At 38.2% G+C, this 23,727-nt stretch overlaps 1 long non-coding RNA gene across 1 annotated transcript; it reads right to left on the minus strand.

Moving 5' to 3' along the window:
* Positions 1-864: 864 nt before the first annotated feature.
* On the minus strand, positions 865-23,295 carry LOC107307937. Its single transcript, XR_001552565.2, has 5 exons — positions 21,960-23,295; positions 3,239-3,368; positions 2,483-2,633; positions 1,555-1,623; positions 865-1,363 (listed from the first exon to the last, which is right to left on the minus strand). It is a non-coding gene; the product is annotated as an uncharacterized LOC107307937 (long non-coding RNA).
* Positions 23,296-23,727: the final 432 nt, after the last annotated feature.

The raw sequence follows: 23,727 nt of genomic DNA on the forward strand, positions 1-23,727 counted from the left end.
CAAGACAAAGCAGTTAGGTTGTGGTGTAGGTACTTTCCTCTATAGTGAAAAGATTTCACCAAAGTTAATTTAGAGTGGGGAGATCAAACAGTTTTAGCATGCCTTCATGTGAAACAGACCCCAGCGTAGCTGAAATTTGACATTGTAAAATTGACATTGTGGAACCACCTGTTTGCTCAGTTTATCAGTAAAAAATGTCATTCCCACCTCCTGGTTTTTCAAATGAGACCTTGATGTTTTGATATTTCTATGTAATCACCCATAAACTTTCTACAGTGAACGTTTTGGTTTTTTTGTTCAACTCTTACAGAACATAGAGTCTCTATTTGAACTGTGGAAGTTAGGTTCTGTAACACCAGCAGTACATGAAAATAGGTCCACTGAATGCAAAGGTACTGTTCTAAAACTTTAATTCAAAACAGAAGCAGTATTAAAGGGGTTTTTGACTTTCATGTACAAGTATAAAAATAAAAGCACTAGAAATATGAAAGCTTGTTTGTCCTGCATTCTTCATCTACTCTCTCATATTACCAGACTATTTTTGCAATAGATATTGTTACTATAGCAACATTCTTTAATGGATAAATAGCATATTTGTAACTGAGCTGAGGTGGTTTCCGCAGAACTAAGCTCAAGTAGAATAGCATGCCAGTTCACCTTTTCCATATGTATATGTGTTCCATGTGTATGTGTTGTAGTGAAAGATTTCAGGACCTGAAGTCATTATGCACTTCTTATGTTCATTGTATGTACATTTTCTTTGTTTTCAGTGCTCACAGCTGTATTTCTGTCATATTATATAAAAATAAATGCTTTGGAATGAGGGAAAGAGAGAGGAAAAAAATCAGCCTTCATTAATGAGTCTTCATTTATGTAATATTTTTTGCCTTTATTCTGTCCATTTTGAAAGTCATTTTTTAGCAGTTGTTTAGATAAAAATGAACCAGTTTTTACACGCACAGTTTGATTAGCTACTTAAGTAACACAGATAACAAGTGTTAAAATATTTACTTTCTGCAGATAATGAAAATGAAGTGACTGCTTTTGTTGCCACTGAAGTTAATAGGAGTTTTGCCATGAACACTGGTGGGTACAGGGTAAGGCCTTTAGCGACAAAAAATATCAAAGTGAATATGTATTCTTATTTTTCAAATAAAACTATGACTAAACTACAGTGGTTTCTGTGATGATAGCTCTCTTCAGAGCAGAATTTTTTCAAGTGATCAATGTTACTCAAATCTAAAAGCATCTGGATTGCATATTCTACAGTTTTTAAATGCTGGAGAGGCTGGGACTACAACAGTGAGGAAGTTCATTGCACAGGCATGGGATAGCAGTCTTCAGGTCAACCTGTTATCAGCATCTGTAAGAAAAAATAGTGAATATGGCTTTTCAGGAATCACAGACCATGCTAGTTGTACACAGATTCAAGACTATTGATACGGAGTAGTCTGCTTTAGTATTAAATTATTATGTTCTAAAGAAGGTGTACAAGTTGCTAGGGGATTAAGTCATATCACATCAGACATAATTAGTTTTCTGAAGTTGTCTTACTGGCTAGTGTTGCCTCTGGTGATTGATAGAGTGGTGGTAAATGTTGATCCTATCCCCCGATGTTCCAAGCTGGGCAGTGGAAAGCAAATAAATAACATTTTGTCAAAATTTAAAAAAAGAGATTTTTATTTACCCTCATCTTCATCATCAGAGAGAATGGCCTGTCAAGTACTGAGTCTGATCCACACTCTGCCATTTTCTATTGGAGATGCTTCCAAATGTTAAATGGAAAAATATGCATGTGAACTTTAGGCTAAGAGGTAAATATCAAAATCTCTGTTTTCAGCTAAAGGAATATGATTTGGTTTAATGGAAAGCTATGTACATATTGTATTCCACATTTCTTAGTGTGTTTTATGACCATCAAGTCTCCATGGAAGGTGGATGAGTCTGCTCAGAAAATGGCCATGTTCAGTCAGTCTAGTGATGACAAACTGTCTCTCATATTCTTTCGCAGGAATGTTACGTATAGCATGAGTAAATATTAGCCAGTTTCTGTCACTGTAGGCTGTGCAACAAAGCCCATAACTAGGAAGTGCAGTGCTAATAACTTCTAACTCAGTCCAGAAGAAAGGAGTGTATGAGTGGCTGCGTAAGGAACACAAGCAGGTCAGGAGAAATGGTATAAGCTTGTGCTGAATCAGTATATTCCCACAGCAAATTAAAGCAGACATTTTCTCTTTCCTCTTAGGCAGGTTCTGAGTCACAAAGAACCTACTCATCTATTTAATCTATTGTGTATCATATTGCTTGGAGGAGGATGAAAAGAAAAGAGGAAGATGAGAGGTAATTTGGAAGAGTGGAAGCACATCAAAATATTTTCTCCACATCCTTAACATCTAACCCATCTATTTGTGCTAATCTAATTGACTTAATTTCTTAAAAGATGTTAAGATATAGGAAAATATTTTTGTGCAGAAGTACTTACTGGGAGAAGAAGAGGCGGAAATCTGGTGTGGCAACACCACAGCTCAAAAAACTCCATTTAGATCTTTAGTTGAGGTAGCCATCCATCACCTTTACAGGACTTCAGGTACCCAGAATAAATGTCTCTAAAAGTTTGAGGGAAATACTGCAACCTTAAAAGTCAAAATCAGTATGCATGATATTAATCACCATGTGATATACCTCATATTGACAAAATGTGATTCTTGGACAGAATTTATGGTCTAGCTGGTACAAATAACTGAATAATACAATTTTTCTAGTTTCTTGAGAGTTCAACTTAGTATTACACAATACTCTGATTAAAAAAATAGCACTTTATGATGTAAGTATATAGCTGAGATGAGAAAAGATAGAGAGAGAACTCTAATGAGAAGAATTGGTTCTCTCTCCATGGTCAACTTGAAGCACTGATTCTCTTTTAAAGAAATATACAAATGATTAAATATAGAATTGCAACTTTCAGGAAAAAAAATGCAGGTGGAATAATGTTTGATTTAATACTAACTTACAACAGTTTGCAAGTATAGAACAACCTGGACTGCTTATGAGATGGATACAGAAAACAGAACAAAAGCTAAGAGCTTCCCTCTTCTTCATATTTATATTCATAAAGTTAGAAAGGGCTCCAAGAAAACATCCAGTCATTATTCCTAGTCCTACTATAGGGAGAACTGTATCTGCAGGTGATACCTGTTTGGCATAATGGAGTAATAGATTTTTCCTAAGCAAAGTGTACCTGTGTTTCATGATCTTCCTGCTACAGATTTGTGTAGATGGATCACAGCGCTGTAGTTACAGATGTGCTTTTCTTCCCTCAAGATACATTTTAGAAGCTCTCTGCTCCACCTTGTCATCCCTTCTGATATCTAAAGAAACCAACAGCAGTTTAAAATATCAATCACAGAAATGAAAAACATTTATACATAAATGTCTTTATAAACTTCTGTATAAGCACATATAGACACATCTATATATGAATGCATATGAATATGTATGCATGTATTTATCATATACATTATTTAGTGAATGAATTTTCTTGCGTTAGTTTGGTTTGTATTTTGGTATTCTACCTGTAAAGCTTTAATTGTGGTTGTGTATGTGGGATAATAGTGATTAGGGATTCTTAAAGATTATAACAAGAGAAAGCTTTTAATGTTGAAAAAATCCAACATAACCCATTACTGTTGATCATGGGAAATTTAAGCCAGTCTCTTTATTTAGATTAACCAAAAGTGAAAATATATTGCTCTATAAAATGTAGAAGAAAATTATAAAAGAGTGAACGTGGTTGGGATGTCTGCATGACAGGAAAATCACGAACAGCAGAGTGTGAGGGGGTGGGGAGAAACAGAGCAAGGATGATGGTTTTCTAGATTTAAATATCATGAAATAATCCAAATGAGAATTAAGGATCTGCTTCTTACACATATGATTTTCCTTGATGATAAAGAACCCTTGCTGAAAAAAAAATCATGTGCTTTTTTTGGGGGGGCATGATAGGAGAGTGGTTTGTAAGCATTCCAGTTCCCTTTCAGCACGCAGTTATAAACACTGATTATTCCTGCTAGCAGTTATGTGCCTAAAAACCCATACGTCACTTTCCAATGCTACCCTGAAAAATGTTTTTATTACTGGCACACTGGAGAATATTCAGTGAATTTGCTTACACCTGGTCTCTTTGGTGTTGCTTTCATTTTAGGGATTTTATAATCTGTTAATATGAATCCTTTGGTCAATGAGAAACAATTGTGTAATTGTAGTTTTCATAGCAGTCTAGATAAATAGGAAAAAAGAAATGAAAAAAGAAAAAAGAAAGAAAGAAAAAAAAAAAGTCCCAAAATTAGAGAAAAGAAAAAAAACACAGTCAGTCTGGGAATGTTGCATACACTTACTTAGTGCATCTATTTGCACATTTATTTAGCACATGGTTTTGAATATTCTTTGAAGCAAAATATTAAACATCATTTTTATTACTTTACAAACAAAAAAAAAGACTGATTTTTTTTTTTTCCCCTCATTATTCATTTTGGACTCTTAACCTATGCCTTAATCCTTTTTTGTCTTACTTTCTTTCCTTGTTCTTTTCTTCTCCCTCCCTCTCTCTACCTTCTCTCCCATCCTCCTCCCTCCCCTCCCTCCCTCCCTCTCCTCCCTTCCCTCCCTTCCTCTCCTTCCCTTCCTCTTTCCTTCCCTTCCTTCCCCTTCCCTCCCTTCCCCGCCTTCCTCCCTTTCCTCTTCCCTCTCCATCCCCTCTTCCTTCCGTCTCTCCCTGCCTCCCTCCTCCCTTCCTCCCTTCCTCCCTTCCTCCCTTCCTCCCTCTCCTCCTTCCTCTCCCTTCCTCCTTCCTCCCTTCCTCCTTCCTTCCTTCCTTTCCCTTCTTCCTTCCTTCCTTCGCTTCCTTCCTTCTCTTCCTTTCCTTCCTTCCTTCCTTCCTTCCTTCCTTCCTTCCCTCTCCCTCCCTCTCGCCCCTCCCTCCCTCCCTCTCGCCTCCTCCCTCTTCCCTTTTCTCATTTCCCTCTCTCTCTTTCTTTCTTCTTTCTTCTCTCTCTCTCTCTCTCTCTCTTTCTCTCACTTTGTTTCTCTCTCTTCCTCCCTTTGCCCTCCTTCATCAGGAAAAGTAAATCCAATCTGTAGCTTCCTCATTACCACGTGGGCACAGCAGTCATTTCTTTGATTTTCTCCCCGTTCCTGCCACAGCTTGGTACTCCCTGCAGCCTTGTGCTACATGAATAGCTTGGCCTATGGGGACCTTTCTGTCTGGGACAGTACCATTCTCTCCAGACAGGGAGAGACAAGGTGTTTTGTTCTCTAGAAGCAAAAAAAAAAAGGGGGGGTGGGGGTGGGAAGACGTTGCTGCAGCCCTTCACTTAGGATTCCTCTCCAGGAATTCTAATTCCAGCTGCACAGTCCAAATAGGTTTGTGGCAGCCATTATTCCAGGCGTAAATCATCTTCAATATTTTTATGTTAACAGACCAGATCTGTACAGATTTTTTTTTTTGCTTCCATGTATTACTCTGTACTTGCAAATCATAATCAAGCACTACAGTTGCGAGACCAGAATCAAATACTTTGCTTGAAAATAATTGTCTTAAGAAACAGCTTTAAGAAATTATGAAAATCAGAGCTATTGGAAATAGTGATTATTCATATGCTGAATTAATGCATTGATGTTTTACCTATATAGAAGTGCATTTTATTTATTCAGTGTTCCTTTTCTTCAGGAATATTCTCGTCATCATGTTTACAGCTATGTTGTGGCCACAGCTACTTTAATAATTTTCCTTTATAAGAAGCTTGTTCCTTAAAATTAATCATCAAAATATATAGCCTAGTTTCTGGAAAGCAAGATCCAGAGGTAGGTTAGAAGTTTGCAGTTTGCCCAAAAAGTGGTTAACACAGAACATGCCCTAAACTCTCTGGTTGTTTTTCTTTGTTTGTTTGTTTGTTTGTTTGCTTTCACAAGGCTGGAGCCAGATGTCTAAGTTCAGTTTTCATAGTTATTATTTGTTTAGCGCCTGCACTTTTTTCAATCTATGTTAAATGGACTCTAAAAGCTTCATCACATGGCTGTTTTGCTTAATCAGCATGTTAAAGTCACAGGGTTTTGTAACCAAAGAAAGTTATTTTCCTTGAATTAAAATCTTTAATCTCTATAATTGTCGTACATATATCCTTAATGTACTACACAGTCTTCATCTGCCTATAATCAGACCTCTATAAAACTAAAAAGAAATCCTGTGCTAAGCCCTTCTGCCAGTCTGAACTTCACAGATCAAAATCCAAAGAGCAGATAATTTTTGTGTCACTATTTACTAAACTGAAAAAGATCACTGTACACTGAAGGGTCAACAGGTGTGTATGTACGTAGATACAAAATCAGAAGTAACAGGTTTCACTGAATAGCAATATAAAGCACTGCACTTCTGACAGAAAACTGAGGCCAGTAAACCTAGTCAGTTCACTAGAAAAGCACAGTTAGGAAGGAAAACATATTTCTCATTTTCATATGAACAGTATTTTAAAGGTCATTAAATTGGGCTAGGCGTTTCTGGAGAATGGAGTGATTGTCCTGTGTCCCATTCCCCTTCCTCCCTCTTGAAAGGAAGGGAGTCCTTTCACAACAGTCTCTGTTGTTCAAGGCTGCACCCAACTCTCCATTAAAATGCTGCCTCTTCAGTTGATGAGACACTCCCTGCTTCCCTACTGACTTGCCAAGATCTTTTGTTACGGCTAAGAAAAGCTGCAAATATATCTACTCTGTTTACATAACAGGCTAGCCAGAATGGAGTTCACTGAGGGCAGTGTATAAAAAAACTATGAGATCTTGGCCTTAAATGACATGCCAGAGGTCACAGACAGTCTGTGGCAGAACAAGCATAGACATACAAAGCTTCAAAGAGTAGCAAGACCTCATCACTAGAGAGTCCTGCATAGGTAGGCATAAGTTCATTGCACCCAAAAATCTTATGACAGTTAGCACCAAGGATAGCTATCTGCAGTGGCGCATCATTGCACTCTGTCCTTTCTTCATTTTTTGTCACTGCAGATTTTGTTATGCCTTTGACTTTTTTTTAACAACTCCATGCCTGGTGGTTTTCAAGAAATATGTGGATTTGGCACTGAGGGCCATGGGAAAGCACCCAAAGATTTCAATGGATTGTATCTGACACCTGCTGCTGACAATACAAGCAAGCATCCCTAGGCTGAAAATATCATTTTTTGTATCTATTTACTTTTGTATTTGACAAAAGATAATACTGACTTTTTTAGGTGTTAGCTACCCTTTCTAGGAGAGCACTTATGTCTACAGGTACCCATCAGTATTGCTTAAAGTTTCGCATACTTACAATAGCTTTCCAGATTCCAAAGCTAGATATTAGAGTAGAATAATCCCACTGAACTGCAGATGTAACTATTTTAACTGTTTTTCAGTACCCCAAATTGAAATAAAATAAAATAGAGTAGAATTACAAGCCCACCCTTCTTAGATTCAAATCCATCCTCTGTACTCTGATTAGATTGTCATTTGCATTTGACATAGAGGTGTGAACCCCAACTTGTTGTCAAGTGGTGGTGTTTGGTGACAAACTCCAACAAGTCTTGAGGCAGGATTCAGATAATGCCAGCCAGGGATTATGTGGTCTTTGCCGCCTTTAAGTATGAACATACTTGGTGTATGGATTAGCCGGATCTTTCAGTGCTTCCCTAGTATTCTTCTGTGCTCCTCCTTTTGTTTTTTGAAAGTATCATGATTTCAGAGTCCGTTGGGCAATGTAGGCCTGTGGCACTGCATATGGGAATGTACTGAATTTGAGTTGGTTTTCTAACCCTTTAGCCTGTTATCTATAAGTGTAAGTGACAAGGTAACTAACTATCCCTGATATTTCTATTTTCCATATTATATATAGAGAGAAGCATCGGAAAAATTGAAGTAATTGCTGCTGTTCTTGACTACGTCTCCCCACTGACTGCTGACTCTCACTATGGTCTGCAATAGACTGCGTCACACTCTCCTGCCAGCTGTGAGGTGATGTCCTCACTCACACTGTGCCACAAACCTACTAACAAGATTACCAGTAAACTGAGATCATTTTTTCCATGTCTGTATTCAGTGAGAGTGATGTGGTGTGCAGAGAGTGAACTTCAGGCAGCATGTAGCCCAACAGCATCCCATGGGAAGAGAATGGAAAAATAAAGTTGAGTTTAGAAAATTAAGCAAGTGCACTACTATCTACACAGGTGATGTCTGAGAAAAAAAAAAAAAAAAAAAAAAAAAAGGTGGCAGTATCACCAGAAAAAAAGATGTAGTTACCCACTTCTGTCTCCTCTTCTGCTACTAAATCTGTTAGAGATCCTTTTAAGTTCTGAATTTCATGAAGACCATCATTCAAGGGATTCTACCCATGACATTCATTGTCACAGAGAACAACAATGGAGTAAGTTGAGTTCAGAAGAGCTCTTTGGCAGGATCACATCAGAGAATCACAGAATGAGACTGGCAGGAACCTTTAGAGGCCATGTGATACAACCTCCCTTCTCAAGCAGGGGCACCTAATAGAGATTGACCCAAATTGTATCCAGATGGCTTCTGAAAATCAAGGAGAGACCACAACCCTTGTGCAACCTATGCCAGTGCTTGGTAGGTTTTTTGATGTTCAGATGGAAGTTCTTGTTTTTCAGTTTGTGCCCACTGTCTCTTGTCCTGGCACTGGGCTTGATCCTGGCTCCTTCCACTTTTGCATTCTCTCTTCAGATAGTTACATACATTGGTGAGTTCCCCCTGAGACTTTTCCAGGCTGAGCAGTCCCATCTCTCAGCCTCTCCTCACAAGAGAGGAGTTTCCTGAGAAGGGGGAATGGAGAGAGAGGTGCTGGTCTCTTATTCCTGGTGACAAGATGCATAGGAACAGTGCAATGCTGTGCCAGGGGAGATTTAGGCTAGATATGAGATTTATTTACTGTGATGGTCATCAGACATAGGAACTAGCCTTCAGAGGTGATTCACGCCACAGGCATTTGGATAATGCTCTTAATAATATCCTTTAACTTTTGGTTAGCCCTGAAATAGTCAGACAGTTGCACTTGATGATGCTTGAAAGTCTTTTGCAATTGAACTATTCCAGGTCTCTCTTGTACTGAGGAGCCTCAGGCTGGACCCAGTGCTCCACATTTGGCTTCACCAGTGCTGAGTAGAGTGGAAGGATCACCCTCTTCGATCTGACTGCAGCACTCCTCCTAATGTGTCCCAGGAGGCTGTTGACCTTCTGTGCAGCAAGGGCACACTTGTAGCTCATGTTTGTCTTGGTGTCCAAAAGGATGATTTCCACAGGTCTTTTTGTAGAAAGCTGTTTTCCAGATGGGTGACCCCCAACATGGCCTCATTCCTGGGTTTGTTCCTCTGCAGAAGGAGGAATTGGTACTTGTTGAACTTCATGAGGTTCCTTTCAGCCCATTTTTCCAGCCTGTCAAGGTCCCTCTGGATGGCAGCACAGCCCTCTGGTGAAGCTCTCCCTGTTTTGTGTTAACAACAAACTTTCTGAGAGTTCACTCTGCCCTGCCATCTTGATCATTAACAAAGATCATTAACATTAACATTGATGTTAAATAGAACTGGACACTGTATTGACCGTTGGAATACTGCTCTCAATGCTGGCCTCCAAACATTACTATTGTGAGTGTCCAACTGACCAATAGACTGTGCAAGCTTTGCAACAAACCTGAGTTTTGGTGTACTCTTTGCACAGCATGGTTGTGAGGATGCAGTGCAACAGGGACCTAAAGAAGGCTACACTACAGATCTCTTCAATTCCTTATCCCCTTCACAGAAAGTCCAAGCACCCTCACTTCATATTAGTGTTGAGTAGAGTGAGTACTGCCTACTTTCCTTTTGTGCTTCTGGCACTGGAAGACCTCCCAATTCAATTTATGTCTGTGATTGGAAGATCTGCTGCCTGGCCCTGCAAAGCATCTAGTCCTTTTTTTTCCTGCCATTTCCTGCCCTATCCCCTTCTTCTTGGAGAAAACAACACAAAGATAAATTCAGAAACTTGGTAGTAGGCAAAAATCGCATAGATCTGTGCAAGTAGTCGTAAGGGAATCACAGCCTTTGAGGAAATGGTCTCAATGCTGCTTTTTTCTTCTTCTATCTCAGGAAAAATGCACCAATGAGAATGACGATAACAAGAGCAACAATAATAAATAGAATAACCTCTGTTTTTCTTGACAGAAAGTATCCTTTGTAGATTTGTTGAATTACTATCTTTAGTTCTTCCTCCAGTTGATCCTACTTTTGCAGGCGTAGTTACAGCAACATTCTACTTGTAGAAATGTAAAGTTGGCTTCCAGAACTAGCCTGAAAGGACAACAGATTTCATTAACAGCTTTAGAAGCTTCTTTCTCTCAGGCTGCTAAATAACCTGTCTGAGTTTTCCCATGAAAGCTGCTGGAAATTCTAAATGGGGAAAATTCAGAGTGCTCTTCTAATTGCATATTGAATAACTGTCCTAGATCTAATAACTACAGCTTTCTTTAAGGATCGTGCAGATTTGTTTTTCATCTGTCTTTTGATTGGAAAAGTAAATAACCATGATCTGTGTGGTGGTAGTTCAGAGCAGTTCTGAGTCAATTGCTTTGAAATGAGTGTCTTGTTTCAATTTTGTCTTAAATGGCAGTTTAAGAAACATCATTTGCAGCAGCTATAAGTGGATATTTTAGAACGTTTATTTGTAAATTAGCCCTGAGCCATGAATTCTCATAAAGAACCTCAGTGCAGACCTTGTAACTGTTTTCCATTCAAAACTCCTGTCTGCTGGAGTAGAGGTATTCCTGTCTATAAGTGTTTTGTTGTCAACTGCAGTACCACTTCCTAATGTCAGTTGAAAGTAACCAGTAATACCAGAGGTCACTGACTAGCCCCACTGCATTCTGCAAAGTGCTGGCTGATGGCCATGGGCCAGTTTCAGTGCAATAGCTGCAGATGTTGCTTCACTCCTGCCATGTGCTCACCTATTCCTGTTATGTGGCAATTTGAAGATGCTAAATCTTCAGTTGTATTTGACTACCATTCTTACTAACATTCCTCCACCTACTGGAGTCATATAGTTTCACAACGGTATTTGCTTTCAGCAAATAAAGATGCTGGCTGCATGCCTACTTGCAGCTGCAAATATCAACCATTTAACAGTAAATTATGGAATAATACTTAAGAGATCAAACTGCATTCAAATCACATGTTCACATGAGAGAAACCACCTTTCTCTTTATACTTAGAGAACCCAAGAATTAGACATTTCAATTCAAAATGTCAAAAAATTTTCAATAAATAATGGAGAAAAATAGTGCATTTTTAACAAAATACATACATCACAGACTCCTATTGTATGACACAAAGGTGTTCCTACCACATTTATTAGCGTAACTTTCTTGCTAGGAATTACAGCCTAATTTCTACAATTGTATGCACTGTATATTTTATTTTATTTTGATAAATACAGTGCAAGGTTCGTACAGTACAGGGAAATGTCATTCTTGGATTTTGTTCTGATACAAGAAAGAACTTGATAACCCCACTTCATTTTTTTTTCACATGGAAAGCAAAATGTTAAATCTAAAAAAGCCATAGGCATGATGAAGTGCTTTAAGATGAGGGCAGTTATTTGTTTTTAATTAAAAAAAAAAAGGAATCTCTTCTTTCCTCTACTGCAAGGAAATTTGCATATTAAAAAGCTGCAAAAATGAGGTTTATGTTTATTCTTTATGGCTATGATGTGGGGGAGAGGGCAGTTATTGTTCAGTGTTGACATCAGCCTTAAGACTGCAGACTGCAGGCCTTTGCAATAGAATTAGACTTCCATGTTGCATAATGGGATTCATTATAATTGACATGCATAATTCCAATCATGTTCTGTGTTGATTCAGCCTTTGTTGTCAAGACAGGCTGTCATTACATACTGAAATAACCTTACTCACATAAAAATTAAAACAAAACACCTTCAGTGGTCATTGGTTTGGGGTTTTCTTTTCCTGAGATGAATACAGAGTGCCCCATCTCTCCTCACCACCACTTCTTTGGCTCTGTTTTCTCACTGAAGCCAGAAAATCCAGTGTGTGGTACAGAACAGCCTATCTGCAATGAGAGAAAAACTATTCTTAAAGGATGATCCCACAGGACAGTTTTCTACATTGTAGTGTCAGAAACAACACTGTAATAAATATACAAATTAATAAAGCAAAAATGGGTCTTCTGTATTCCCGGAGTTAAGAAGAATGGCAATTAGTAAAGACTGCCAAGGCTGTTAATGTTCATGAAGTGCCAATCAAGGTCACTCAGAAGTACTAATTCACTGAAATATGGTAAAATCAGAATGCTTGACCTTTTCAGCTGCTCTGTGTTTTTTCAGAAGAGAAATAATGAAAAACTGGCCCACAACATCACATTTTTTTGCTACTCATTTATTTAAATTATATTAGTGAAAATTGCATTGTGCACTAGTTTTTCTTGGGCAGTTTCCCACAAATAGAACTGACAACCATTTATAGATTTGTAAAGGGAACCAAGGTGCCCAAACAGATATTTCACAGAGTCACAGAACCACAGGACGGCTGAGGCTGGCAGGGCCCTCTGGGTCCCTCTGGCCCACCCCTGCTCCAGCAGGGCCACCCAGGGCCATGGCCAGGCAGCTGCTGAACGTATCTAGGGAGAAAACCCCACAGCCTCTGGCAGCCTCTGCCAGTGCTCCATCACCCGCACAGCACAGTAGTGCTTCCAGGGCTTTCATTTCAAGGCCTGAGTGAGGTTCAGAAGGTTCCTGCAGAGGAAAAGGGGTAGGCTGAAGTGAATGCAGGCAGAAGTGGGTTGGTGCTTATTGGAAGAAAACCTTCCTAAACCTCTTGGAAAAGACAGAGGATAGTACTTGCTGATGGCTTTCTGCTGTAGTTTTGCCTTTGTTACAGAATCTCAGCTATCATGAGAGTAGTTGCTTGGTGAAATATGGGATTGGAAAATGCCAGCACCCTCTGTGGTGGGGTCTTGGTGTTGGTTGAAAACTTTTATGGGCACTTTCGTCAGTGTTGGGACATTTGTAATTCTTCTTTCACTCATTAATTCCTATACTTGTGAAATTACGTAGCTTTCCTTCAGGGAGTAAGCTGAATGAAAGGGAAGAGGACCAGAGAATGGGATTTATATAATCCACACTCTTCTAGATCATCAGTGAGGAGACAGTGGCTACAGTGGCTACAGTGGCACTGTGTGGCAGCTACATCCCCTTCTTAGACTGAGTCTTAACAAATAAATTCAGACATGAAAGCTTAGCTATCTGGGTGCCCGCTACATTCTGTGGAGATCCAGGGCCTGATTTAGTTGCCCTTTGTAATTCATAAGGTATTTGAGCCATCCTCGTGGTATGATAAGGACCAACTGCATGGTCCTCTGAAGTGGCAGCTGGAGACGGGTAGAAATATATTAAGGCATCTCACATGGCACTAGATGCCTATATTTAAACAAGTGACTACCACTTCAGCTTGTCATTGACTATAGTGTTGAGACAGTGGCTGGTGGACAAGCGTACAGTATTTATTTCAAGCTTCTAAATGCAGGTGTCTGAAATGAAGCTGAACTCACATTGAGGACAACTCTCTTCAAATTGCCTCTTCTTATTTTCCAATGTGATTTCTAGAAACACATTTATCTTTCAGATTTTAATCCCTGCACCAAACCTGGTAGAAGGCAGGCAATGGATTCTGAAATTAATGCAGTGAGAATAAGGTGATTTCTTACTTCATTCAACAGTTTGGAAACAGGTGTAACTGGAGACCATCTCTGAGTAATGTAAAGGTAAAAATTACTTTCTTAAGGACACATTAACTATGGCCATGATGGTGCCTGCGAGCCTTCTTTGCTACCATAAGAGATATGTAAAAGTGTTTCCCTTAAATCATTTTGTCAGTACGTGTTTGTGGAAAATGGAGACACTTCATAAAATGCCAGTTTTTTTTGTTTGGCTTTTTTTTTGTTTTGTTTTGTTGTTTTTTTTCTCCCCAAAAGATATACAAATTAATCTAAATGGGACAAATTGTACTGAGAAAAGTTAATCTTGGGCAAAAAAAAACCCACAAAAATGTACCTCAAAGAAAAGATTTTTAATACGAAATGCTTCATAGTGAGCATCAATATGCCCCTGAAGCTTAGCAAATGAAATTAGTGAAAGGAGAGTTATTTAGAAGGTAGCCATCAGAAAACTCACACAGATAAGTTTGTTCAGACTAGAAAAATCTACTTGGGTAAAGAAAAAGGGAAGGGCAGAAAGAAAAAACGAGAGATTATGCATATTCTTCTTTATAATTTGCTGAAGTACTCTGGCACCCTAGGGTGAATGTTATTGCATATCTACTTACAAACCATTTACTTTGCCAACTAATATTGCCTGGAGTCTATCAGCTAGCAGCTGCAGGTACTTATGTCTATATCTTTATCTATTAGATTAACAAATCAAAGTTTTAGGCACTTTTGTTGTTCCGTTATTTTCTATTTCTACTTGAAATAAAATAATTTTAAATGTCCACATTTATCTTGTGATCACAAATCAGTCCCTGTGTTTATACTTTTACATTTTAATACCAATCTTGAAATTCACAGTTTGCTTCCTGATTTTAATTACATCTAAAATGCTATGGAAGAGTTTGAACTAATGTGAAAACCTGCTAGCAGATTAATGGTAGAAGACTGAACAAATGCCTTTACTGAATAAAGCTGTCTTCTTCTGCCGACTATGATATATATCTGTGTGCATATATGTCAATAGAGTTCTCTATTGACAATGTTCTCTCCTTCACTTAAGTCCAAATCTGCTCCTATCAATCAATGGCAGTTCTTCAGAGACAGTCTAAGTAATACTCATTAGCTGAATTATACATATAATCATGCATATGCAGTAAGGCTTTTTAAATCATTCTCACAAGCTTAATCATTTCCAGTACATTGGTGAAGTCTTATGCCATCCAGTCTCCTGTAATGGTACTATAAATGCTATGAGATATGTTAAAATAAGAAACAGAGTCTTTTCTGCACTGAAATACTGAAAATAAAAAAGAAAAAGAAAAAGTATATTTTCTCCTATTTGATTCTGGGTAAATATCAGAGGTCTTTTATTCATTTTTTATTTTTATTTTTTTTTCCCTATCATAGCTTACATTAGTAAATGAGTCCTGAATTGCATTTTTATTTGAGGACTCCTATATGCCAGTCTGGCAGTGGAATAAAATTATTCAGTGGGAGTAAAGTGCAGCTGTATTCACTTTAAGATATTTGCGTAGTCTGAGATGGGACAGTTTGGTATCTGGCTTTCAACCAACAGTGAACACTTTGCTGTTCTGCAAAGTGATAGATGCTCCTAAGAGGTGCTAATGGAAACGGAGACCATATAGTACCTGATGGATTTTATCTTCATTTAAATGTGTGCCATCCATGCAGATATAGTTTAGGAACCTAAAAAGCTTTATCTGACTGACAGGGAGCTTCCCACAAGTGATAGCATATATGATTTTGAATCTTCAAATCAAAAATGCCTGTCTACATACACACATACCCACATATTCACAAAACAAGTATCATACATTCTTTTCCTGATGAACAAATGAATTTTAAGGCCTTAGGATTGTCCTTTCCCTAATAACTCTCTAAAATATGAACAGCATTCATTGCTGCCTGATGATAATAGTGACCTTATAATAGTTTCCATGGAAAGAATTCTGAGATCATAAACAGTGACAAAGTGAGTTTGTTAGTTACCAAACATACACATTCCAAAGGTACATGACATTTAATTCTAATCTATTTTTATAAATCATAGGAAAATTAAGACAAATTAACTTTTTCCAGCAGAAGCACTTACATTGTATTTCCAAATACAATTACAGAGGAGGACTTCTAATTGACTATTATTAGAAATCGAGTCATTTCTATTACACACTTTAAACTGTTCTCCAAAACAGGGTAGGTTTAAAAGGCAGCATTTATGATGGATGCAGTGAACTGAGCGTCTGAGTCAGATGACCTACATTCCTCTAAGCCCCTGTGCGTAATATTTTGTTTAGATGACACAAGGCTGTTACTCATTCAGCACCTTACTTAGGCTTTTGAACTCCAGTTCATACTACAGTGCAGTGTGTTCTTATGTATAGAGGACAGAAAGCATTGCACTCAGTCTAGGACATTCATCTTTGAAGCAAACAGATATTAACCATTAATTGCAGGGTCTCTTATCCCTATATTGTGACCTTGTAGAGCAGTGAGTACCTAGAGCAAAAGAATTGCTTCCATTTAAGGTGAAACCTTGGCACAACAGAAAGAGGTTTTTTCCATGCACCTGTCCTTATAGGTACTGGGAACATATTGCATTCAAGTGTGATTCTCTCCTGCCCTCCCAGCAGTTTCTCCAAGAAACCCTCACATCTCTCAAGAAGCTGTCAGCAGCATCTGATAAAGGCTGACAGAAACCACTGAGCTGATCCAGAGCTTTGCTTTGCCACACAAAGAAAGCATCTTTTGTACCCAAAGAAACAGTCCTCTGTTTTGTCATGCCCTTTCTTTACATCCATGGACAAGTCTCTCTGACATTGTTGTTCATGTGCTTAGAAGTTTTGACAGCTTAACTCTATTGGTTAGAAGCATGGGAAAAAAGTCTTCTTACTGATGTGGCTGTAGTGTCAAATACTCTTGTATAAAAGCAATTGCACCAGCAAAAATTCCTCTAGCAAAGATAAGTTATTCTATTTGGAGATAACTGCTAAGGCTGTGCTGCAGCAGAGGTGGTTTTTGCTTCTGTGAGTGACCTCCGCTGGGAGTGGGGGAGAAAGGTGATGGCTAAGAGAGGTGTGTCACGCAAACCATAGGATGGACTGACAAGCACACTGCGTCTTCCCTGCTAGGCAGGAGGTAATCATTTTCAGCCTGATAGACTATTTTAAAGCTAAAGCAAGATAAGGGGTACATTTTAGATAATGAAACACTCATAAGCCACAGTGAAAAGGGCCATCTAGAGAGCAAGAACTTTCATGGTGAAGAATGTTTGGCAGGCAAAAGCTGAAAATAGTTCTTATGGGAGGAAATATCACCCACGTTAGTGAACCCAGACACAGCTTCTTTCAGGCTGCTATCCCACTTCAGGCAGTGTGTAGTGGTAGAGACTTCAAAGGAAAGCCCTTACATGGCATCTGTGGAAGGACAGGGATAAAGTGCTTATTCCTGTGCTTTTCCAGATAGAGGCTGTTCTATGCAGATGAACATTTTGGAACTGTCATATTGGTATAGGGGACAATGCAGACAGACTTCTTTGTGTTTCAGCTCACAAAAGGACAGTTATTGTAGTGTTCGCTTAAAATGCTTTCCATTAGTATGATATGCTGAGATTGCGGTATGCTTACTAGCTAATATTAATAAATACATGTTATTTAATTTCCAAAACAGACATGTGAATCAGTTGTTTGAATAAATTATATTTTTTCCAGGAGTAAGAAAATTCCTGATCTGTGGATACCTCTTTCACTTCAGTGACGTTCTTGATGCATTCAGATGAACTGAAAGCGTGCACTGGAAGATCTCCTGAAAGGAAGGAAAGCAGGTTTATTCTTGAAGTAGTAGAAGCCCTGCAATGTTTGGCTGTGAGCTTGTTTTATAAATAGTGCACTAAACCCTGATGCTCACTCTTCTCTGAAACATCTATAATTAAAGGGTGATGGGCCAGATTGTGAATGCTTTATTCAAAGTGAGACTGTTCATGGTACAAAGTACTCTCCAGAGTAAGTGCATCATAATTTGGGCTGCTGTTGTCAGAGTTCAGTAATAGACTGTTATATAAATAGGCCCTTGGAAAGTACCAAAGTATTCGAGCTATTGTAATTGCATTAGTATAGCTGGCAATAATCAGTGGGAAATATTCTGGTGTTTTCTGGTAATTTCTGATTGTATGTAGGCAAAGGTAACTTTTAAAGGCATTGAAAAGGTGTCTTTTGCAATGGTTTCTACTCAGAGACATCTGTACAGAAACATACGAGCCCTTTGAATTGCTTATTTAAGTCTGAATTTATTGACATCCCTCTGATGAAGATGAGAAACAGTGACTTGTACATACTTTTGTTGGTGCTGGACTTTTTATGTTTAACAGGCATCAAACTTTCAAGGTATTTGCATTCTCAAGGATGTATGAAGATGTCTTACAAAATTTTCAGGAGTTTATTTCTGTTGAAACTGGTATTTGATCTACACAGAAACTGAAAGTTATCTCTGAGTCTCGAGAACTTCACTGCACAAAGCTATTAATCTAAAATTATTCTAGCTTCTAGCTTCATTTGTTCATTAAATTAAAAAGAATATTAATACCTTCTTTGCACACTGCTTTATCTGTAAGCTATAGTAAGTATTTGCAATCTTTCAAAGCTATTACAATGAATAATAGGACTTAATAACAAACATTTAGCTTTTCTTTCTAAAAATCTTAATAGGAGTTCCATTCACGGGATACACTCATGCTAATTCTCTGCCTCTATTGCTTTTGAATCATGTACTTTGAAGCCTCCTTTGGCTGCAGCTCTCTCTGGTCCATTAGTCTCTCTGGCACATGTTCTGGTACTCTGTTTTGTTTGTTTTTTTTTTTTTAGCTTTTCACATAAATGGGATTCCACAGCACAGTTGCCCTAGATCATCACAATAGTTCTGAGTGAGTGGTTTGCAAGTTGCTTAAATCCACCGATTCCCATACCTGTAAGGTCAAGGATCATGTGGCAGCAGTTGCAGTTACAAGGCATGCAGAGATCCTAAATTCTAACTTTAACTGAGTCTTTTGTCAATCTGAGCAATACAGTGAAATATATGCATACATCCTTATCTTGATCTCATCAGAATTCTTAAAAACAAATTTAGTAAAATCTTCTCCAATTCAGGAATTCATAACCCCATTTCCTTTCCATGACTCCTTTTCTTAATCATGATTTTTATCTGTCTCCACTTTGCAATGTTTCCTTCCACCATAACTGATGTAAAAAGTACCCCTCCTCTATGTATCGCTCCCATTAACCTTTTTTTTTTTAAAAAAAAAAACCCTATCTGTTCCTAATCTCTCTTGTTCTATGTCAGAAGGCATATTTCACATGCCCCTGTGCGTATATTAAGGGTTCTTCTGACTGAACCGTCCAAGTCACAGAGTTACAGAGCTCCAGTCCATAGGCCCATGGATGGATGCACTGTCCTGATGCTTGGGGATATTCCACACACAGAGAATGGTCACATCTTCAATGCGTGTCTCACTCCTTCATTTCCTTCTCCCATTTTGACATGAGATACAGTTATCATCCTTTGTTAAGGATGAGGTTTTATTCAAATGCACTAAAATAATGTGAGGGTGTCTCGCTCCAATTTAGGAGTGAGGCAGGGTTCTTTTGATATGTTATGCCTGGCGTGAGATTAAGAAGAAAAACATTCAAATGTTGATCCGACCAGTTTATTAGAAATAATAGACAGCTGAGGGGATGGGGAAGTGAGAACAGCGAATACCAAAATTAGGGTGATGGGGACAGAAAATTGGGCGATAGAAAAGGTAGGAAAAAGTGCAAGAATTGAATGAAAGCAGGGAATAGTCACCACCTGGATGCAGCAGCGTCCTGTTGCACGTTGTTTCATTAATCCGGGGCAAAAATAGGCGTAGGGGAGAGCAGCAGCAGAGTGGCAGGCCGCAAGCAGCAGATCGGTGGAAAGGAGCAGAGGGGTCTCAAGGAGTAGCAAGGTCTCACAAAGCATTCTCGATCAGTTGGCCCAGGAGAGTCCATTGGTGGCAGTAGGAGGACAACCGAGGAATCTGAGGTCAGAAAACCTTAAAAGTTCTTCAGCATGCAGGCATCTTCTTCAGCATGCAGGCATTCACGTAGTGAGGTCTCTGATGACAGAAAACCTCCTTGTTTCTGCAGTGATGCATCTGATGTCAGAAAACCTAACTTCATGGTTTGTCCATGCTTTTTTTATCCTACATCTATCCAGCCTTCGAGACATTCCTGGAAACTTCAGACTGAGTCACGTGAGTACCTCGGAGATTGACATCTTCCTTGAGATAAGCCCACACAAAAAGACTACTTTAGGGTCATTCATCAGCATCTTATCTCCCTTTCATAGCTCCTGGACATGTCCACCTGTCACCCTCAAACATAGGGATTTCTGGAACCTTGACTAAGGCTTGCCTTAGACAAAGGGATTTCTGGAATCTTGGTCAGGACTTGCCTGAACTTGTCCATTTCAGCAAACTTTTGAGACAATAGTGTAAAAAGCATGGCCTCTTACAGAGAGTTATTCAACACCCCATTGGAACAGTGATTTTATAAGCGTGAAACCAAGAGTAAGTGAGTGATCCAGATTCAGAACATATGGGAGCACCTAAGATGACACAAGGCCCAGCAGTGCTAGAAGATGGTATCAGGAAAGGAACCTGAGGCACCTTGACCATAGTCATTTCCAGGCACAGTATTAGAACTCAGTGCAACTGACATCCATGCCCAGTCCTTGTTGTGAAGAGCTGGTTTGAGCCATTGAGAGCAGAGACATCAAATAAATAGTGCAGAAGATCAGTGGTTGAATACTTGTGCTGACTTGTAGGAGTCTTTTACCTAACAAATAATGTAGCCACAAAACAATCTAAATCCTCACATGTGTCTTTCACAGATGAGTAACCTTGTTCTCTGCAAATAAACTCTTGATTTAAATTTACAATAATAGATTAAAACATAGAGATTTTAGCTATCAGAATTACTTTAGTATTTGTGTGCTTTTTTAACAGTGGTATTTTTTGAGTTATCCTTCACTCTGTAGCCTAAAGAAAACAAATTCCTTTCTACTGTAATGTGTTGAATGGATAGCTTCAATTGTTCTTAATGATTATTTTTGGATATGCAAATGTCACCAATAGCTGAATTTTATTTCTGTCAGCATCAGTGACTATTTTTGCTTTTACATTTAAGGAAGGAATGTTTTCTGAATAGTCAGCTCTGAGTTCCTAACACTGCACAGCAGAGCATCCCCATGGCTTACTTTTCTACTAGTATATTCAGCACACCTAACAACAACCAGACTGCCTCCTGGTAATTGTTCCAGGCTGACATTAACAATCAGTTGTTCCCAAAATCTTTTTGGAGAAGTATTACTTGGCTCACACAAACACAGTGCCAAGGGCTGTTCAAGGAAACAGTACATAGGATTGAATTTCATTGCCTAGCCAAATTCACTGGGGCTGTTTAATTTCTCGGTATAGACACAGTCATGGTAAAAATGGATGAGTGATATGCAGTTGTATCACATTTACACACTAAATTAAAAGTGTTAAATAGGCTTTTAAAGTTCATAAAGCTTTCATATTAACTAAAGGGTACATATGAACACAGAACTTCTTAAACCCGCTACACCTGGTGGGTGAACAATGCTAGCTGTCAGTGTACTCCTAATACCCAATTGTATACAATTTCTATTGGCACACCATTAGTTCATGTATTTAATGTTTACTGTGGAGCCGCCTGCTACCTGCCTACATTCCATAATGTTAAATAAACATCTATGCTTGCATTGTATATAGGTTTACATAAATACTTGATTTCGAATCTCCCATTATAAACCATGTATATTAGTTCAGTAGTTCTGTCTTTTGAAATCTGTATCTTTCAGGCCTGTTGTCTCTTTGAAGATCATTTCACTTTTGTTTATATTTTGAAAAAGAGCTTGCATATTGAACAAGTAAAAGAGAAATCTAGGCTATCCTAAACAAACAAACAAACAGACAAATAAATAGATAACATCAAGCAGATCCAGACAGTAAAAGGCTGTGGAGCATTTTGAGCTCAGATTTTTCATATTGAAGGCATTTACTGAATAGTTTTCTTTGAATGTTACAAAACATTGATCAAGAAGATTTTGAAAATGACATACCTGGCATCTGTAGTAGGCTCTGGATGTCTTCTCACTCAGTTATAGTTGTACCAGAAGCATTTCTTTGATATTTCCTGACTTGTAACTACACATAAGTACAGTTCTTCCACCCATCTAGCAGAGCCTTCTTGAGATTCCAGGAAGGACTAATATCTGCATTACAGATTAGTGCGTTAATTCTCTGCTCCATTATGAATGCAAACACATATTCAGTTTAAAAATATTTTAATGACATGTAACTATGTCATTTGGTGAATGGAAGAAGTTCAGCACACTATCCTATCCATCCCAGAGTGGAATAGTGGCATTTGTGTCGTTTCTTGCATGAAAAGCTGCTGGATGACTTGTGAAATGGAGAACACCCAATCAAAAAGGACTAAACATCTCTCTAGGCATTTATAGTTTTGAATTTTGTTTTCATTCTTTCTTTTTATCCTTCTTTCTAAATTTTCCCTGGGAATCTGTAAAGATAACATTTAAAATAACCAATAGCAGATGACTGATGAGTCATGAGAGTCACAAGTGCAGAAAGGCCATATTTTATTCTCTTCCAGACTCAGCTTCTGCTCTTGCCTATGCAAACATAAAATGAGCTTGGATTATATTATGTAGATTACTATGTTAATTGCAATCTCCACTAACTAAAATTATTTTCTCATCCATTTTGAAAGATGAGTTGATATTAGATTACTATTTAAAGCCTTCTACATACAGTAAAGCAGTTCAATCTCAAAATAAAAACAGCTTGGAGAAAACCTTGCCCTCTTTTCAGGCTTGTTAAAATTGCAGTAAGTTTGGTTCATGCTTTGACTAGCTGGCAAATCTAGGTTATAGATTAGTAGGTGGACTTACATCTGCACAGTTCAGTGATAATGAGAACAGCTGAGAAAATCTTTCACTGTAAATTTGTGAATGAATATATAAATTCAAAGTCCCAGAAGGATCTTCCTTGGTTATTCTGGACTTCAAGCTATTAAAAAGTAGCAAGCAAAATTCTGGCTTGTTACAATTTTTATTCTGTTGCCTCTTTACATTGTTCATAGCAAGTCAGAGATGTAGGAGAGAAAAGAAAAACAAATCATTGGAGAAACTGCAGAAGTTGTAAAATAGAAATGACTGAGGAAAAAAAGACTCTCCATTCTTATAGGTGAGTTTTCTGTTGATATGAAGACTGAGTGCACATAGTGCAGGCTTAAAGGTGGCAAGTAGATTTTTGCAGTCTAAAGATCAGAAGAAATTGTGAACAGTGAGGAAGTCTGAGCCACTGCTTCAAATACCATGTTTTTAGCAAGTTTTTTTTCCCCCAGATTTTCAGGAGGGAGTGATAATTTTGTGATAATTTTGTCTGTGATCATTATGTCATAGTAATTAAAAGCAAGCAAACAAAATCTCAAGAAAACCTTCATACTGAACTGCTTTATGTAAACATCTAGGTCACAGCACTTTTTCATTTTTTCTAGGACCTAATTTCATGGGCCACTTTTGTATATCAGTGGAATTGTATATGAATGAAATCACTGTCACATAGAACGGACAAGGTCAATACAGATGAAAAATAGATACAACAATCAACGTTTTATAAAGGAATAATGGCATTCATATTCATAATGGTAAATTTTAATTGAATAGCACGAGAAGAGACAGAAACACAAAAGGTAGAGTGCAAGTGGAGAGCTCCTCACTCCATTATTTTTGGTAATAATAATGTCAGCATTCACCATTTGATTCTAAATGTCAAAAGGAAACAAGTGCATCCAACTATCTTCAG

Source organism: Coturnix japonica, chromosome 1 (assembly GCF_001577835.2).
Source record: "Coturnix japonica isolate 7356 chromosome 1, Coturnix japonica 2.1, whole genome shotgun sequence".
NCBI lineage: Eukaryota > Metazoa > Chordata > Aves > Galliformes > Phasianidae > Coturnix > Coturnix japonica.